Below are 16,623 nucleotides of genomic sequence, written 5' to 3' on the forward strand. Positions count from 1 at the left end.
AAATTTCTAAACTGTTGCCATTGCAGCCAGGACTCATAATGCAGTGGGCAGATGTGGAAGTTAAGAGCATATTTATCATCTGTGAAATAAATTTTCAACTGATGATACTAATGTTGAGGCTTCACACTTGAATTTCTGTCCTACTGCATCACCAAGTTAAATGTTACAAACCTGTTTTGTATGGATGGGTAAAAGAATCAGCACAGTGAAGCAGGAGTAACACATAGGGAGTATAAAGTTTCACAATGTTCATTGGAGCAGGAAACTCCGGTGTCTGCTGTGAATGGTGGAAAGTGGGTGAGAGAAATGGGTAAAATGGGACTCTTCTAATTTTTTGAACATGCTTATTATGCACACTCCTCAGATAGAAATAATTGGATATCCAAGTCATGCAGTTCACTTAGTGAATAGTTGAATCTATATAAAGGAAGAACCCTTGGCCTGTGCTAAGTTAATTGATTCAGCAGGAGCACTGGTAAGACTGATATTGGGTGGAAGAAATGAGGGGGCTCCCAGTTCTGATCATTATCTAGTAATCATTGCTGGAAATATCTTTGTTTGGACATTGCTTTCTAATGGAATCTAGCTTGACTTCATTACTTTCCTGAAATTGCATAGCTGAGGCTCACTCATGAATAATGGCTACTTGGGTGATGTACTAGAGGGTGGCTAGCAACATCAGCACTGCACAGAAAAGAGAGGACAGGGTGAATGCATAAATAAATTTGTATCATAATGTGCTCCTGATGTGATATTCTTAACTCACTTCAAATTGCTCATACCATGGATGTTGTCATTGACGGCGTGGTCACGAATATTTCACCTTATCATCAAGTAGGTCAAAATCTCTCTCCTGATGCTTCAAAAATTCTGAAAGCGCAGAAATCATCACTATTTATAATCAGTTTATGTGGACAGTCACATTTGATTTACTGGAATTTCAGTGATAACAGAAGTTTAAAAATAAATCGGTGGATTTTAATCAGCATATTCCATAGCTGTGACATCCCAAGTGCTAAAGTTATAAGAATTTGCCTGTCAAATAAAGGTAATTAATGGGCATAGCCATATCAAAGAAGAGCTTATTACTGTTTTAATGCTTGTTCTAATGACGTGATATTTTACCTCTGTTAGTACTCAATCTGCAGCCTAATAAAAGGAAGAACAAATTATTGTTATGTTTGATTACTTTCGGGCTGTTTGGGGCTGATTTGACAAATTGGGATTTCACAGCACAACTCATCCCATTAAGATAAACAGACAAATAGTGATGGTGTCTGGAGAGTTATAGCTTTTATTTTGCAAGTCTGATTTAAGCTAACTTTGCAGCTCCTGCATTATTTCCATGTGAATCATACAAATATGGCCTGCATTGGAAGATGTTCTTGTTATCTGGGGATGATGCCTCAGTGCAATATTGAAAGAATGGTGTTTTGTGTTTGTAAGATATGTTATCTTCCGAATGAGACTTTATTGTAAAATCCTATCTGCTTATTACAGTGGTTCAGTATTAAAGACTGCTTTTCATTTTGTCATTCTTTTCATGGAATGTGGGCAGAGCTGGCAAGCCCAGCATTTATTACCGATCTTTTGTTGCCCCTGAACAGAATGGCTTGCTGGGGAATTTTCAGAAGGTATTTAAGAATCAACCACGTTGTTGTGGATCTGGAGTCACATGTCAGTCAGTCCAGGTTAAGATGGCAGGTGAGTATTCGCAACAGTTTGATAGTTTCATGATCCCGTTAGTCACAGTTTCAGATTTATTTGATTAATCTAATTTAAAATCTTCATCTACCATGGTGGGATCATTTGAAATCATGCCTCTTGATTATTTTTCCAGACATCTGAAACACTGGTCCAGCAGTTTAACCACTTTGCTTCCATCCAAAAATCATGCCAGTTGAAAAAAGATCAGATAACTTTCCTGGCAAGGCTAGTTAAATGAACAACATGTTGATTGGTCATTTGATCCCCACCTCTTGGGGACATGTTAACACAGAATGGTGCCACCTTGGCCAAAATATATGCAGCTACTCCTACTGTATTGCAAAAGGTTCTGTTGTAAGGAACATAACGAGATGATAAGATGGTGCTTAATTCCAAGTATTATTTTAATACTTTTTGTGAGGAAAGTTTAACTATTTCAAGTACAAATAGCACCTCAAGGGAACTTGGTAAACAACTCTTGCCTCCATGGAAACCTGTCAAATTGCTTGCTGGTAACCTGGCAACAACTGGAAATTACCAAGAACAACATTGTTCAACTTTATAGTCTAACTGGATTGGTGAAAGACAGTGTGAAGATGAAACATAAACCAATTGCACAACAGTTGCTTAGGAAGTAATGCAACAAACTAGAGGAAGGGTCTTTGGAATACTTCAGTAAGTTACTTCAAAATATATTAATCCTTACCAAACATCCAAATGCAATGTATTCTTAAGTAGCTCAGACTATTTGAATGACTTGTCTGAAAGTAAGCTATAAGAAAACAATTAATGTTTTAAAAATGTTGTATTTTATTTTGCAGTTCTATATTCCACTGCAATGACAAACACTTAAATGAATTGTATTTTACCCAATTACTTTTAATATAAATGTTATTGTGAGTGTCTCTGTGTGTAAACTGATGCATTTTACATAACAGCAGTCAAGCAGACAATGTATTCTGTACATATAATAGAATCTACACTTTCATTTCAGTAGTATTTATCATTTCCTTCATCACTTTCCTGGAGTGTATTTTTCACTAGGAGAGGGTGTTGTTAATACTTCTTATTCTAAATCCCTCTTGATATATCATTTCTTGGTCATTTATGTTTCATGCAGCACTTGATCCTAACTTGTGCCCGGAGCTTTGCCAACTTGCTCTTTTGCCCTTGATCTGTTACTTGGCTTCAATAATCTGCTACCAGCCCTTCATTTATGTCAACATTACTCATTAATTAGTTGGTTCTGTTTTCATACATTGTAGTATTCATTTTTGTCCATGTTCACTTTGTTACTAATCAGGCAATGTTATGAATCTGGTTTATCTTTTTATTGAGCCGGGTTACACAACTACAGTTGACTGATAATGAAATTCTCACTCAGGTCTTAATGACTGTGAAAACAATTTTCTGGAAATCATCTGCAAATTAGCAACATGTTACTAACTAAAATATGTATATAACTCAGATTTTATATTTATGAGGATATTAAGTTATTGCAGAAACACTCCAAAAGTAGTTGCTGCTGTATTCAGACTGAAAGCTGCAACATTATCAGATTATGTAACAGTTTAATTGCCAATTGAAGCAATATTGTGAATTTCCCATTGGTATAATCCTATGTTGGTTTATTTGTAGATTTTGTCACCTTGGATGATTGAACGTTGATGAAATAATTTGTGGTTGATCCCAATTAACATATTATTAACAAGAAGCAGCTATTCTTCTGCATGTTTGATTTCTGCTGCTCCAAGATATGAACAAAAGTGCTTCCAGAGAAAAGGTTCAGCTACACAAACAATGGCTAAGATAAAGAATGGGAGTAAATGTGGAGTGAAATTAAATGACAAAAGCAGAGAAAACCCCAGAGGGAGAAAAAAGCAAAAGTTTGTAGTCAGTATAGAGGGAATGTGCCTTGACCAAATGATGCCAGTCTCAAAGCAACGACCTGAAAGAACACATCAAATGAATACCAGTAGCTTTGCAACAGCTAATTTTGAAGTATCCCACCGTGAGAATCCTGAACTTCTTGAAGAAGCTGAAAAAGCATGCACTCAAACCCCACCACATCCAACGAAGGTCAGCAAGATTAAGAAAAGAAGGACGCACAGAGCAAACAAAAGGGAAAGATCACAAGTTAATGAAAAGAACTTTGAAAAGGCCAAATTTACCATTGCTGTGCTGAAGCCATTCGGCTTCCGTGTTCTCCATTCCAATCCAACCTCATCTGCAAATGTGTCCATTCGGCGCACTCAAAAATGGAAAATGAAATTTAAAGCCCAAAGTAAACAACAGAGTGAAGATATACAGAGGAAAAGAATTATGGTGCCAACTGACAATCATCTGGAAAATTCAAACAATAATGTAATAAAGGAGTGGATTTGTCAAAAGAATGAGTTATTAAAAAAAGAAAGAGAAGCAAAGAGGAAGCAGAGATGTCTGGAGAGAGCAGCGCGTAAAAGGCAAGAAATTGATAAGAAGAAGAGGCAAAAGGAATCTGAAGAAAAGGTAAAAATTTGGATGATGAAGAAAGGCATAATCAGAACACAGGAAGTTAACAAATGTACAGTTTCAGTTGATGCAAATGCAAGTGCTCATAATCTAAAGACATCACCAGCTATAATAGACATGGGAAGAAAATCTCTTCATCAAAGTCCAGGTAAAACATTAGAGAGCAAAAGACAAGTTACTGATGAGAAGTTGGAGGTGAAACAGAAAAGAACTCTTGTTCTAGGTACAGGAAAATCCAAAACTGGGATCTTGACTTCTAAGGATCAAATGGCGAGTTTGTGCAAAATGATGTCAACATTGGTTCGAGGTTCACAGTGTGGCAGTCTTGTGTCCCAGAAGTCAAACAGCATGAACAAATCAGTTCATCAAGAAGTCAACGGAAAACCACTTTCAACCTCAATACCTATTAAAGTAGCAAAGAAAAATTCAACGAGTTTGGGTAACACATCTCAGGTCAAAGAACAGGACGATGATAGCAGCAGAAGAGGGAAACATCTCATATACCAACTGCCGCTGAATGAAAAGCTTTCCAGAAAAGCTAAGAAATTCAAGCAAATTCAAGCAAAAATGAAGGAACAAGAGACTAAACTAGACAAAGATCTTCAAGATGTTGTCCCAGCATTAGCAAGCAATCAAATTCAAAGTATAATGGACAATAAGAAAAATGTCATCATAGCAAAAGAGGTAAATACGTCACCTAACGTCTTGTTGGTATCTAAGTTTACTGATGTAATTTCAAATCCAGGAAGGCTCCAGGAAGCTATGGTTACTCCAGCTGTAAAGAACTGGTTTGTGCACAGACTGGAAGAGAATACAATGCACAGTGCAGATAGTAATTCATCAGTACAAGATGGCCAGCTTTACAAGGAGCTCCAGCATAATAGATCTTCTCTATATGGAAAGTCATTTAAATCAGCTGAAGAAAGATTAATAGCCCTGAAACAAAGTCACACTTTCAGAGATAAGGAGGCTGGTGAAAATTGAAAGAAAACATTGTCGGATCCTAATGTAAAACTCTCACAAAGGCCAGGTTTATGGGTAAGGAGGAGATAAAAGAATAAAGCAATTAACTTCCATGTGGAGGGATGGCAACACATTCAGTCATTTTGTCACTCAGAGAAATACATAATGTTTGAGCAGCACACTTTAGATCAAAGAACTGCATAGGTCATATTTGTTACCAGGTTAGTCTCATATCGTAGGTTCAAACAGATACTTTTTATATGCTAAACTGATGTAAGGGTTGAGAACCGGAGCAGGGAGGACTAAAGGGATTGACAAAAGAACCAAAGGTGACATGAAGAAAGTTTATTTAACCCAGTGCATTATTACCATCAGTATTCACAGTGTGAAAGAATGGTGGAAGCAGATTCAACTATTACTTTCAAACAGGGATTAGATAGCCAGCCGCTTGAAAGAAAAAAAATTGCGAGACTTTGGGTTAAGAGTCAGGGAGAGCTGATATAGATACAATGAGCCAAATTGCCAGTCTCTGGTTCTATGGAATTATTGTAAATGGTTTCATGTAATAGTACATCTAAACAATGAATTAATATTACAAACAGAAATAAAACTCTCTTACCTAATAATACTCACTGTATTCTTCTTAAACTGTGCTGAATGATAAACTGAACAAATGTTATGCTTTAGAGATACAAATTTCCTGGGAATTAACAACCAAACCAATATTCAAAGGCCTTGAAGCTACTTAGGTTTGTAATTGAAGTAATCAGTGCCTTGACAAAAATGTCAGGCATTTGTGAACAAGTACCATTGCAAAATAATCAGAAAATGTTTTGCTCCTGTGAATAAGGTGTAAATGAGTATTTAATGGTGTACAAAGCCACAGATACTTCTCAGCAGTTCTTGCCCTGAAATCTAATTTTATCTTAGTGTATTATAATTATATTAAAAATATTCCAAAACAAAATGATTTTTTTTTAATTTTGAAAAAGGTTAATGATAATTATGGAGCTACTTTAATCTATTGTGTGTTTCAAGCTTTATTTCATATTGTGTAAAATAACAACATATTAGCATAAAATTTGCTTTTTCTCCCCCACTTTGCTGGTTGTGAGAAACCTTCAGTGTGGTTGACTGCTCACCCAGTTTAATGACATCACTATCTAGTTGAACTGATGTTGGAAAAGGGGGGATGTGTTCTGCAGAGATTGTTTGATCTTTGAAGGTAATGTTTTTCTCTGCCTTCACGTTTGGATCTTTAATGTACTCTTACTGCTGTGTAAGTCAATTCTAGAAATTTAATTGTGTTCTGAACATTTTACTTGAAGTGTGTTGCAATTTACCATAGGAGGAAGGAATCTGATTTGGCTAGTTCCATCATGTGACTGTTTCCACTGAGTATGAGATGAGAAGACCGAGGCCTTCAGCAAGACATTGGGGTTAACCACCAAACCATTTCATGACTGTGCATCACTAGCATTCATTTGGCTAACTGTTTGGAGCAGCTCATCATTGGTAGGCAGAGAAAATCAAGCATCTTCCCTGTGAATTCCAGCTGGCGCTAACCAGATGAAGGGAGGTAGCAAGGAAATTCTTGGAGAGCATCCTAGAAACTTGGACAAAGTGTTAGAGTTACTGGAGGGGTCCTGCATCACTTAACCCTGAGAAGATCATTTTATTTTAATAGCCTGCAACAACTTTTTGAGTGCAATTGGTCTGGTTGTTCTTCACCAAACATCAATGGTCAGAGTGTGCATAGCTACATCAAATTTGTCTTGGGCCCATAGTGGTATAATTAGGGCCTTGAGTGGCTTGTTTTAATGAGACTTCCTCTTGTTTCCTGTGAGTATTAGGGTTACTAATTTCGAAGGCACCAGCAAAATGGCAGAGATAGAGAGTTTGAGGGAAATGTGCACTGCATTGTTATTATCACTTGTCCTTGTGGATAAAAATCAGTCTCGAGCAATATTGCTCTTCCAAATTAGATGTGGCACAGCCTTGACAGAAAAAAAACAAGTTGTTTCATAGCTACCTGCAACGACACCTCTTCCATTTCCTAATTCTGGCATCCTTGTGTTCTCTCTGTGTTAAAGTACCCAGGATAAAAAAAAGCAGCTTTGTCTTGGAGTCCCTGTTACCAGGAACTGAGCTGAGAACATGGAAGTTCATTTCATATGCGGAAGTTTATAATCAACTGGCAGTGGAGAATTTATAGTCAGCCTTAATATGGCTTCATTGGTCACTAAAGAATTTGACCTTCATATTTCAACAGATAGCAAGGCGTAAATTCTTATCACTGAGAAGAAAAATGAACAATCCATTCTCATTACTACAGTCCAGAATCAAGCATATTGGGGGAAAAAATTAGAAATAATAACAGAACATGCTGGAAATGCTCAGCAGGTCAGGCAGCATTCTGTGCAAAATAATGAAAGAACATGGTGGAATTCTGAGCTACAAAACACAGCATTTGCCGGAAATCTGAGACAAAAGGGAATGTTGGAAAAACCCAGCAGATCAGGCAGTATATGTGGAGAGAGAAAGCTCAGCTAAGGTGGATATCCTTAAGTGAGAACAGTTCTAATACAAGTAAGAAAGGCTGTTAACTGGAACTGTAAAATTCAATACTGAGTTCTGTGATTCCAGCATTTCTAGACAGAAGATGAGGTGCTGTTCCTTGGGCAAGAGGGCAGACGGTTAGGTCACAGTGGCAGTGGGATGGAGAATTAAAATGACAGGTACCAGTGGAAATCTTGATACCTTTACATAACAGCTGCAGACACTTGAACCCGTTAGATCCTTATTCAAACTAAATGCATGCATATCTCTAGTTTGAATTTTGATTAAGGGTTTACAAATAAAACATTAACATGCCATTTCTGTGCACTGACTCTGTCTAACCACTGATGCAATTACAAATTTTTTGATTTTTTAATTTCCAGATTTCCAGTATTTTTTATTTGTGGCTCTCACCATTTGCTTTATACAGATAAATCTCCAGGTTAATACCCGGATGGACATGAAATGGTTGGTAGTGATTCACCCTTAGGTACTGATGCGAGTGAATGTACAACCTGAGATGACTGCTCTGTAGGTTCTTACATTCTTCCTTTTATTCATGCAGTGCCATGGGAACAGCTGGAAGGGTCTCTAACCTCCCAATTTTGTTTTGCAACTGTTAAAATTGCAAAGCATTATTAAAATTAAGTAAATATACAAGTAGAAAATGAAAGATGATCAATGCACCAATCAACAAATGCTCATTGCAAATAAACTGCACTCTGATATCAATGTAAACACCATCAGGATTAAAGCATAAATCCAAAGAAGGTCGGGTCATTAAACAATAACAATGCAGCTTTATATCAGCAAGGCTGAAGGTTAGATCTAAATTGTTATTTCATAATCTCACTTCAACAATGTAAGTATGCAAATCCTGTTTGTTTTGCCTGCTTTGCTGCTTCCAACAATTATTCCCCAGAAAACTTGATCCATTATGAAACTGCCAATGTGAATTCAAAGGACACCTTTGGTGGCTCATATGCTAGTATTAAGAAATTAAATTAAAGAAGCCTGCAGAAATGAATGACTTAATTTTCTTCTCTAATTAGTGATGCTGAAATATTTGAGAGTTCAGGTAAAGGGAAGAGATGGGACAGTTTCCTGATGGAGAGCAACCACAGGATGCTTACATGCTACATTGCCCCATGCATAAAGGAATCTAGCAGTGCAGGAAAATCCTAGTGTTCTATATTCCTGCTCATCAGCATCCAAAGGGAAATAATAAACTGTCATCCTCACAGCGAGCACAATTAGTGACCTGCCAGAAGGCTGTGTACAAAGCAAACTGACAGATGGTGCTGAAATCCTGGCTACCTAGCACCAGTTTGGAAAGAGGCAAAGGCATGAAGGTTTAGAGCCATGGTGACATTCACTACCATAGGTGGTGCAGTGCATACCATGATATTGGGCTTCATTTCTTCTGTAATCGATTCATATTCTCACATTGGAATACAGCCACTTCTGTGATGGCCAGCATGTTGACCAGGTTGCTTGTGAACTGCACGCTGTAGCCTCTGGCATTTTGCATCCTGTGCAGGTCTTTGCAATGCTCCAGCTCAGTCTTATTTGTTCAGCAGTTCCATACAATGAAACTCACATAAATGGTTTTAAGCCAAATGCTGCAAATTGCAAAGCTATTTAACTGCCAAATAAGTCAAAACAGCCAGACACTTGACCCAAATACACAACTCATTCAGTGAAAGGGCAATTCCTTTCACTGCTGCTTCCAAAAGCAATCCTTGGCTGTTCTGGTCACAATCAGAGGCAGCTCCTTCATGCAAAGGGTGATGTATATTTGGAATGAGCTGTAAGAAACAGTGGTTGAGGTGGGCACATTGGCAACATTTAAAAGCTATCTAGATAAGTACATGGATAGGAGAGGTTTAGAGGGGTCTGGGCCAAACGTGAGCAGATGGGACTAGCTCACTGGGCAACCCAGTCGGCATGGATGAGTTGAGCTGAAGGGCTGTAAGACTCTATTACTCTATATGCTACATGTGATGTTTCAGGGGTGTACAAACAGCGATTTTAAAGAAGTGCCTTGCCTGAGGTGCAGGACCTGATATTTATCTAGTGTCTGCTTTGGGTGTAGGTGATGCCCAACAAAAGCTGCCAAGACAGGTGGAATATGCATTGAGTACAAGAACAGGGAAGTTGTGCTAGAACTATGCAAAACACCAACTTTGCAATAAATATAGTTTATGTCATCACATTACTAAAGTCTTTAACCTCACAAAATACCCATTCCTCTTCAAATTTGACTGCTGGAGAAATTAATCTCCATCTTACATCTGCTAATATGATGGCATACAACCCATGATTTTAATGAAGGGCTTATAACCCACCCAATCCCAGTGTAGACTGGTATCAGCAAGGCCACAAAATTGCCCTAACACTTTTCTCAATCTTTCTCACAGTAGTGTTGCACCCCATCTCCAACAAGCTTCCTGCCAGACTAGAACTAATCTACAGGACAAACGATAAGATAAGATGTCTTTATTAGCCACATATACATCGAAACACAGGAAGGACACTGTTCAAATTATATTGCCTCCACTCCAGAACCAAGATCAGCACCAACTTCAAATATTCAGTTACAGTACACAAACGCTGCTTGCATTTGTTCAGGGATCAAGCCCCAATCATTGTCCACTTGTTCACTGAGGCCTACAAGAGAATGGGCCTCACATTTAGTATCAACTACCAACCTGCCTCCACAATGACGATCAATACTGCCCTCCTTCAATGAAGATCCATGATGAGGTTCTGGAAACCATGGACCACTTCCCATAAATTTTGGAGTCCCCTCCCATTGATGACAGAATCCACCGTCACTAGCCGTGTGCCTGTGCTGCCATCAGCCACCTGAGGAGAAGAGTGCTTGAAGACCAAAATCTCAAACCCAATGCAGAGCTCATGGTTTACCAGGCTGCAGTGATCCTTGCCTTCCCACATGCTTCTAACACATGGATCATACTGCAGGTACTTCAGAGTTCCAAAGAGGTAACACCAATGCCATTTCCACAAAATCCTCCAAACCCGCTGGCAGAATACTTAAACCACCATCAGCATTTGCACCCAGTACTGATGCCACAATGACATTCGGTTCTGATGGGCAGGCCGCACTGTTTGCAAGCCCAACACTAGACTCCAGGAACAGCCCCAGCAGGTGTACTGTGGAAAAGATTCAATGATGTTTTCAAAGCCAGCTCTGTGGAATAGAGGAGGGCAATATTAATTGATGTGTGGAAAATTAGAAAAGCTGTAGTTAGGGCGAACAAACTGAAAAGACCTATTTCGCTTAGCGGAGAAGTCAAACGTAAGGGGACATGGATATAAGGCGATTAGTAGAAGAATTAGGAGGGAATTCAGGGGAAAAAAATAAAGAATAGTAGGGTCTGGAACTAACCTCTTGAAACAGTGAAGACAGAAACTTTTATTACATTTAAAAGTACCTGAATGAAGACAGGGACATTAATTTAGATCTGGGAATCGGTGATGAAATCAGTTAGTTTAGCTTTTTTGTACTAGCCTGGACATATTGGAAAACGGCTTCCTTCCGAACCCTGAATTTCTATGTTTCCATAATGGGTATTGGTTGTACTCTTGGACACATGAATTTGACCTTGGACCTTTTGAAACTAGAAAATGCTTTACAGTTTCTACTCAAGTTTTTTTAAAATTCCCAAATGTATCATCTAGAGAGACAATTAACATGTAACATAAAAGGAAGAGTTAAAAAAGGTTGTTCTGGAATACCCGTTCTTTATGTCTTGGGTCCCAGTCAATTTCATAGAAATTTCATTTATGCATTTTTATACCTATAGATTTTAAAGACTTTATTCTAACATTGATTTCCTCACAACTCTGCAGAACATCAAGGACTGTGAAGTTAATGCGTTGCTATATTAGAATCCCAAGTTACCCTGTTCTATCAAAGCTGGCTGGCAGTCTCTTGGTGTCTGAGTCTGTGGTTTGCTTAAAACCCTATTCAGATCAAAGTCATCAAAAATTATTCATTTATGGATCAAAGACAAAGTCTAATTCAATGGGGAAATCTGAGGATTAATGAACATGTCCAGGACCATGATATAAATATGTTTAGTGTAGACAATATAAATTTAATTTCACAGTTCTAGTAACATTCTTAGTTCCTTTAACATTTCCTGTGAATATCTTCTTGCAAAAAATTCGAGATGGGACAAGTTTTCTCCCTCAAATAATTTACCAGGTGTACAAGTAAGCCAAGTGGCAGTTTATTTCCCTGCTTTCCAGATTTCTTTTTCTGAGGTGGGTATTGCACAGGGAAACTGTTTCTAAGGCAGGTTCTTGCTACTTGATATTGTGGATTTTGTCTTGGCGTCCTTTTCATTGGGAATACTATAGCAAGGTAGCAAATGTGGAATCTTGGCAAGATTCCTGTAAGAAAGAAATAACATTTTAAGGAAAATTTTTCTTAAGAACTTACTCAGTGTCGCCTTCTGACCAATATACAGATTTGAGACAATGTCACAGCTCTGCAAAGCCAACTGTCTCAGTGTGCAACGACAAGGAGTGAGGAAACCAAAGTATCTTCTTGTGCGACCTTCTGCTACTCCTTCAAGTTTATTATGGATATCTGGCATTGTAAAATTTCAAAATACACTTTTGGCAGATGTCAATAAAAGGCAAAGTTTCTAAGCATATCAAAAACTCACCGATTAACCTAAAACACACTCTGTACCAGAGTGATGATCCCTGAAGATCCTGGAAATCAAAGGGCATCAGTGAATTTCTCAGAAATTCAAATTACAGCAGATTTCATTTTGAATGGTCTTACTCCGTGTAATTAATGCCCTGCTTTGTTAGAATGCTTTGTTACCCTGTTCCATCAGTATCACCCTGTGTTCTTGTGGTTTGGTAAAGTGCTTTCACAATAGTTAGTTTAATGCAAAGAAGGGCTGCTTCAGCAGGAAAAAAGATGAGGATTAATTAATATGTCTTGGAAGCTTGAGATGTATTTTTTCTTTCTCAGTCATGACCAGAAGCACCTTTCTTGTTCTGTATTCTTTTCAAGGAGCAGAAATATCACAGATAATGGTGTATATTTCTGTAACTGCAGAAATGTGCAATTTCAAACATACAAAAAAAACTTATATAAAAATAAATTGGATTTCACAGCCGCAAAATATTCTAGTTAATGAAGTACATTTGATGGACAGAAAAACAAAATATCCTTTAAATGGTGAAAAACTAATAATTGGTGTAAAGCAAGACTCTGGTAGGTTGAATCATAAAATGCAAGTGTTTCAGAAGGCAAGTTGTATGTTGGCCTCATTTCAAGGGGATTGGATTACATGTCAAATAGTCTTGTCTCAATGTACACAAATCTGGTGAAACCCACAGTGACCATGCATGTAGTTCTAGTCTCTGTGCACACATGTTCCAAGTGCGTGTTTCAGCAAAGTCTAATATGTTTCTGTGGAGACAGTGAATCGTAGACTTGCTAGTTTGATTTGTGAGTTGATGGGGTTGCCTTACGAAGAGAGATTCAGTAGGATTGGGTTGTAGTCAGTGATCTTACAATGAAAGGAAATCTCATTGAAACTTTTTGAATACAGTCATCAGTCATGGATTTTTTTCACTGGCGGCTACAATATGCTGGTTATTTGGTGATACAAGGACTGGCAGTCAGAAAGATTACCAGGGCCACAATTTAGACATTACTGTTTTATCTCCAAAGAGATAGAGAGAATTGATGCTGTGAGGGTATAAGAGTGTCACACTTGGGGGCACAATTACAGGAAGAGGGGTGAGACATATAGGTTTGAGATGAAGAGAAATTCTTTACTCAGAATGTTGTAAATCTTTGGATTTTTTAGTCCAGGGGTCCGGTTGTAAATTCAAGACAATTAGATTTTGGGCACAAAGAATCCAGGGGATTAGGAAGGAAAGCAGATTTGAGGCACAAGAACATGCATCACATTGAATGGAAGGGTAGGCTGGGAGAGGGGGCTACACAGCCTTCATCTGTGCTGTTAACTTCTATGATTCTGAATGTTACAGAAGTATCGTTCAATAAACCACAGAAAGGCTAAAAGCTACAAAGGAGAAAATTGCTTTTAAAAAAATCTGACAACCACAATTTAACTCACCCTTTTATGTTTTCTGGGGGGATTATATTCCCATGGATGTCAATTGGGGGCATTCTGCTTTCACTCTTTATCTTTAGTTTCCTATAATGTTCCTGCTCTTTTTCCAACAAGGTAATTGCTTTTTTCTTCTCCCGTAAATCAATGTACAGGTTGCCACAGGAAACAAATTGCAACCAAGTATTTTCCCTCATTCTTGAAGGGGGTGGAATGGATATTGGATGTAGTGAAGCGATCAGTTTAGGAAAACGTCCTTGGTCTATATTCGCGTGATGTTCAAGATTTTGGGAGACATAATATCTCCAGATATTACTGTTGAACTCTCTGTCTGTCCTGCTAGGGAAGATGGGTGCAAACCTTCCGATATCTAGCCAACCTTGATAGCTTAGTGAGGGACAGTTGCGCTGCAGAGATGCATTCGACCTCTGGAAGAATTCAGCGATCACATCTTTGTGTGGAGGTGAATGAAATGCAAGTCTTTGCTCTGCCCTGGGGTAAAATCCAGTCAATTTTGCATGCTTATCTTGTAACAGATTTTCTCTCTCTGCTCGTGTAGGCAGTTCTGAACCTGATGTAGAATGCTTGTCAGGTGGCTTCCAGGAGGACTGGATCTGTAACATTTGGAAAGAACTCTGGTCAGAGTGGGATAAAGGATTAAAGTGACAAATGGCTGGAAGCTCAGGCCATGCTTTCTAGAAGGAGGGACTCTGAGAAAGAATCCTAACGTGGATCGGACTTCCCAATGTAATTGAAACCATATTGTGAACAGCTGCATACCAAACTCAAAATTCCTTATTCACATGGAAGGAGCAATTGGCACCTTTAGGAGGATTAATGTGATTGATTTAACAGTTTTTCAAAGGCACAGAACAATCATCATTCAAGTTATTGAAGCATCTTTTCCTATATTTGTTTGTGGGATATGGACAAGAACATAACTCCTGTCTTTAGTTCCCTTGCGATGATGGTGGTGGATCCTCTTGTACCACAGCAGCTCTGATGCAAATGGTGGTCAAATAGCATTCACGATATTGTTCCAGCTTACTGACCCAGCAATGACGAAGGCATTGAGGGTTCGGGAGGCCACCCACTCTTTAAAAAGCATCCAACTTCTCATCTGCTATCGTAGTAATGGCCAGTCCAGTCAAAATTCCTCCACGAGTGCTCCCAGAACAGACTCCACAGTATCCATGATGAAATTCCACTCACTAACTCATAAATTGAGATGATGAGTAGAAAGCAGTTGCTTTCTAGACAAGCCTATCAATAATCCATCATCTGTGAAAATGAGCACAAATGTTCCACAAATACTCTAATACTTTCTCTTGTAAAGCCAGCCAGCAGATCATTGATGGAGCCATCAAATTTGATGGATGATAACCTTCCCTCACGCTTATTTTCTGAGCTGGAACACACACAGCAAATAAGAGCCAAAATTTGACTTAGTACACAATATTGTTACAGCTTTTTCATTAGGCCGGCATAAAACAGTAGGTCAAACATCTTATAAAATGTGATAAAAACAATGAAAGCAGGTTTGCCTTAAGCCAGGTACAAAGTTAAAACCTTCACCATGAATTTCTATTATAATAAATTACCTTGTTTTTTTATTACAGGGCATGAGCTGTAAGGACAGTTGGACAAACTTGGGTTGTTCTCCTTAGAGTGTTGGAGGCTGAGGGGAGATGTGATAGAGGTTTTAAAATTATGAGAGCCATAGATAAGGTAGACAGTCAGAATGTGTTCCCCAGGGTAGAAATGTCAAACAGCAGAGGATATGCTTTTAGAGTTAGAGGGGGAAGTTTAAAGGCGACCTGAGGGGCCTGAGTGGTAGGTGCCTAGAAATGGGTTACCAGGGGTAGTAGTGGAATCAGGCAGTTTGGTGGAGTTTAAGAGGCTTTTAGATAGATATATGAAAAAGAAAGGAATGGAGGGATATGGATGATAAACAGGAGGAGGACATTTCGTATAAATCGGCACCAAGATTGGCACAACGTCATGGGCCGAATGGCCTATCCAGTGCTGTACTGTTCTATGTTCTACACTGCCAAAGGAGATCCATCTGCCTGCTGTGTCTGCACTGATTCTTTGAAAGTGCTATCCAGTACCATTCCTCTACAGTTTCATCATAAACCTGCTTTTTTTTCTGTGCATATATTTATCCCATCCCCTTCCACCACACTCCCATGTAGTGCACTGCAGATAATACAAATGTTTTCTCTGATGCTACCTCTGGTTCTTTTACCAATTGCCTTAAATCTGCATTTCCCGGTCCCTCTCACCAGAGAAAAAAAATTTTTATTTACTCTTGAACACCATTATTAAATGTCTCTGTTCTAGGGGGAATGATCCTCATATCTTCAATCTCTTCATTGAAGTTTATCATTCCTGGTATCAGTCCAATAAATCTATTCTGGAACTTTACCAAGGCCTTGGCATCCTTTCTAAAGTGTGGTGCTCAGAATAGACCAGAATACTCCCACAGAACTAATGACTTAAACAGGTTCAGTGTAACTTTCTTGTTTGTGTACTCCATATCTCTATTTAGAAAACCAAAGAAAGATCCCATCCCATGTGCTTTTTAAAAAAATTAGACTTTGCCTTTTAAAAATTGTCAACACAACACCCTTGGGGTTCTGTGACTTCTATTAAGTTGTATCACTGAGTTTAACTTGCTACTCCGCTTACTTTCTACCAAAGTAAATCATTTCACACTTCTTTTGCATTGAATTTCATGCCTTGTCTCTTC

This window comes from Pristis pectinata, chromosome 15 (assembly GCF_009764475.1).
Source record: "Pristis pectinata isolate sPriPec2 chromosome 15, sPriPec2.1.pri, whole genome shotgun sequence".
Classification (NCBI taxonomy): domain Eukaryota; kingdom Metazoa; phylum Chordata; class Chondrichthyes; order Rhinopristiformes; family Pristidae; genus Pristis; species Pristis pectinata.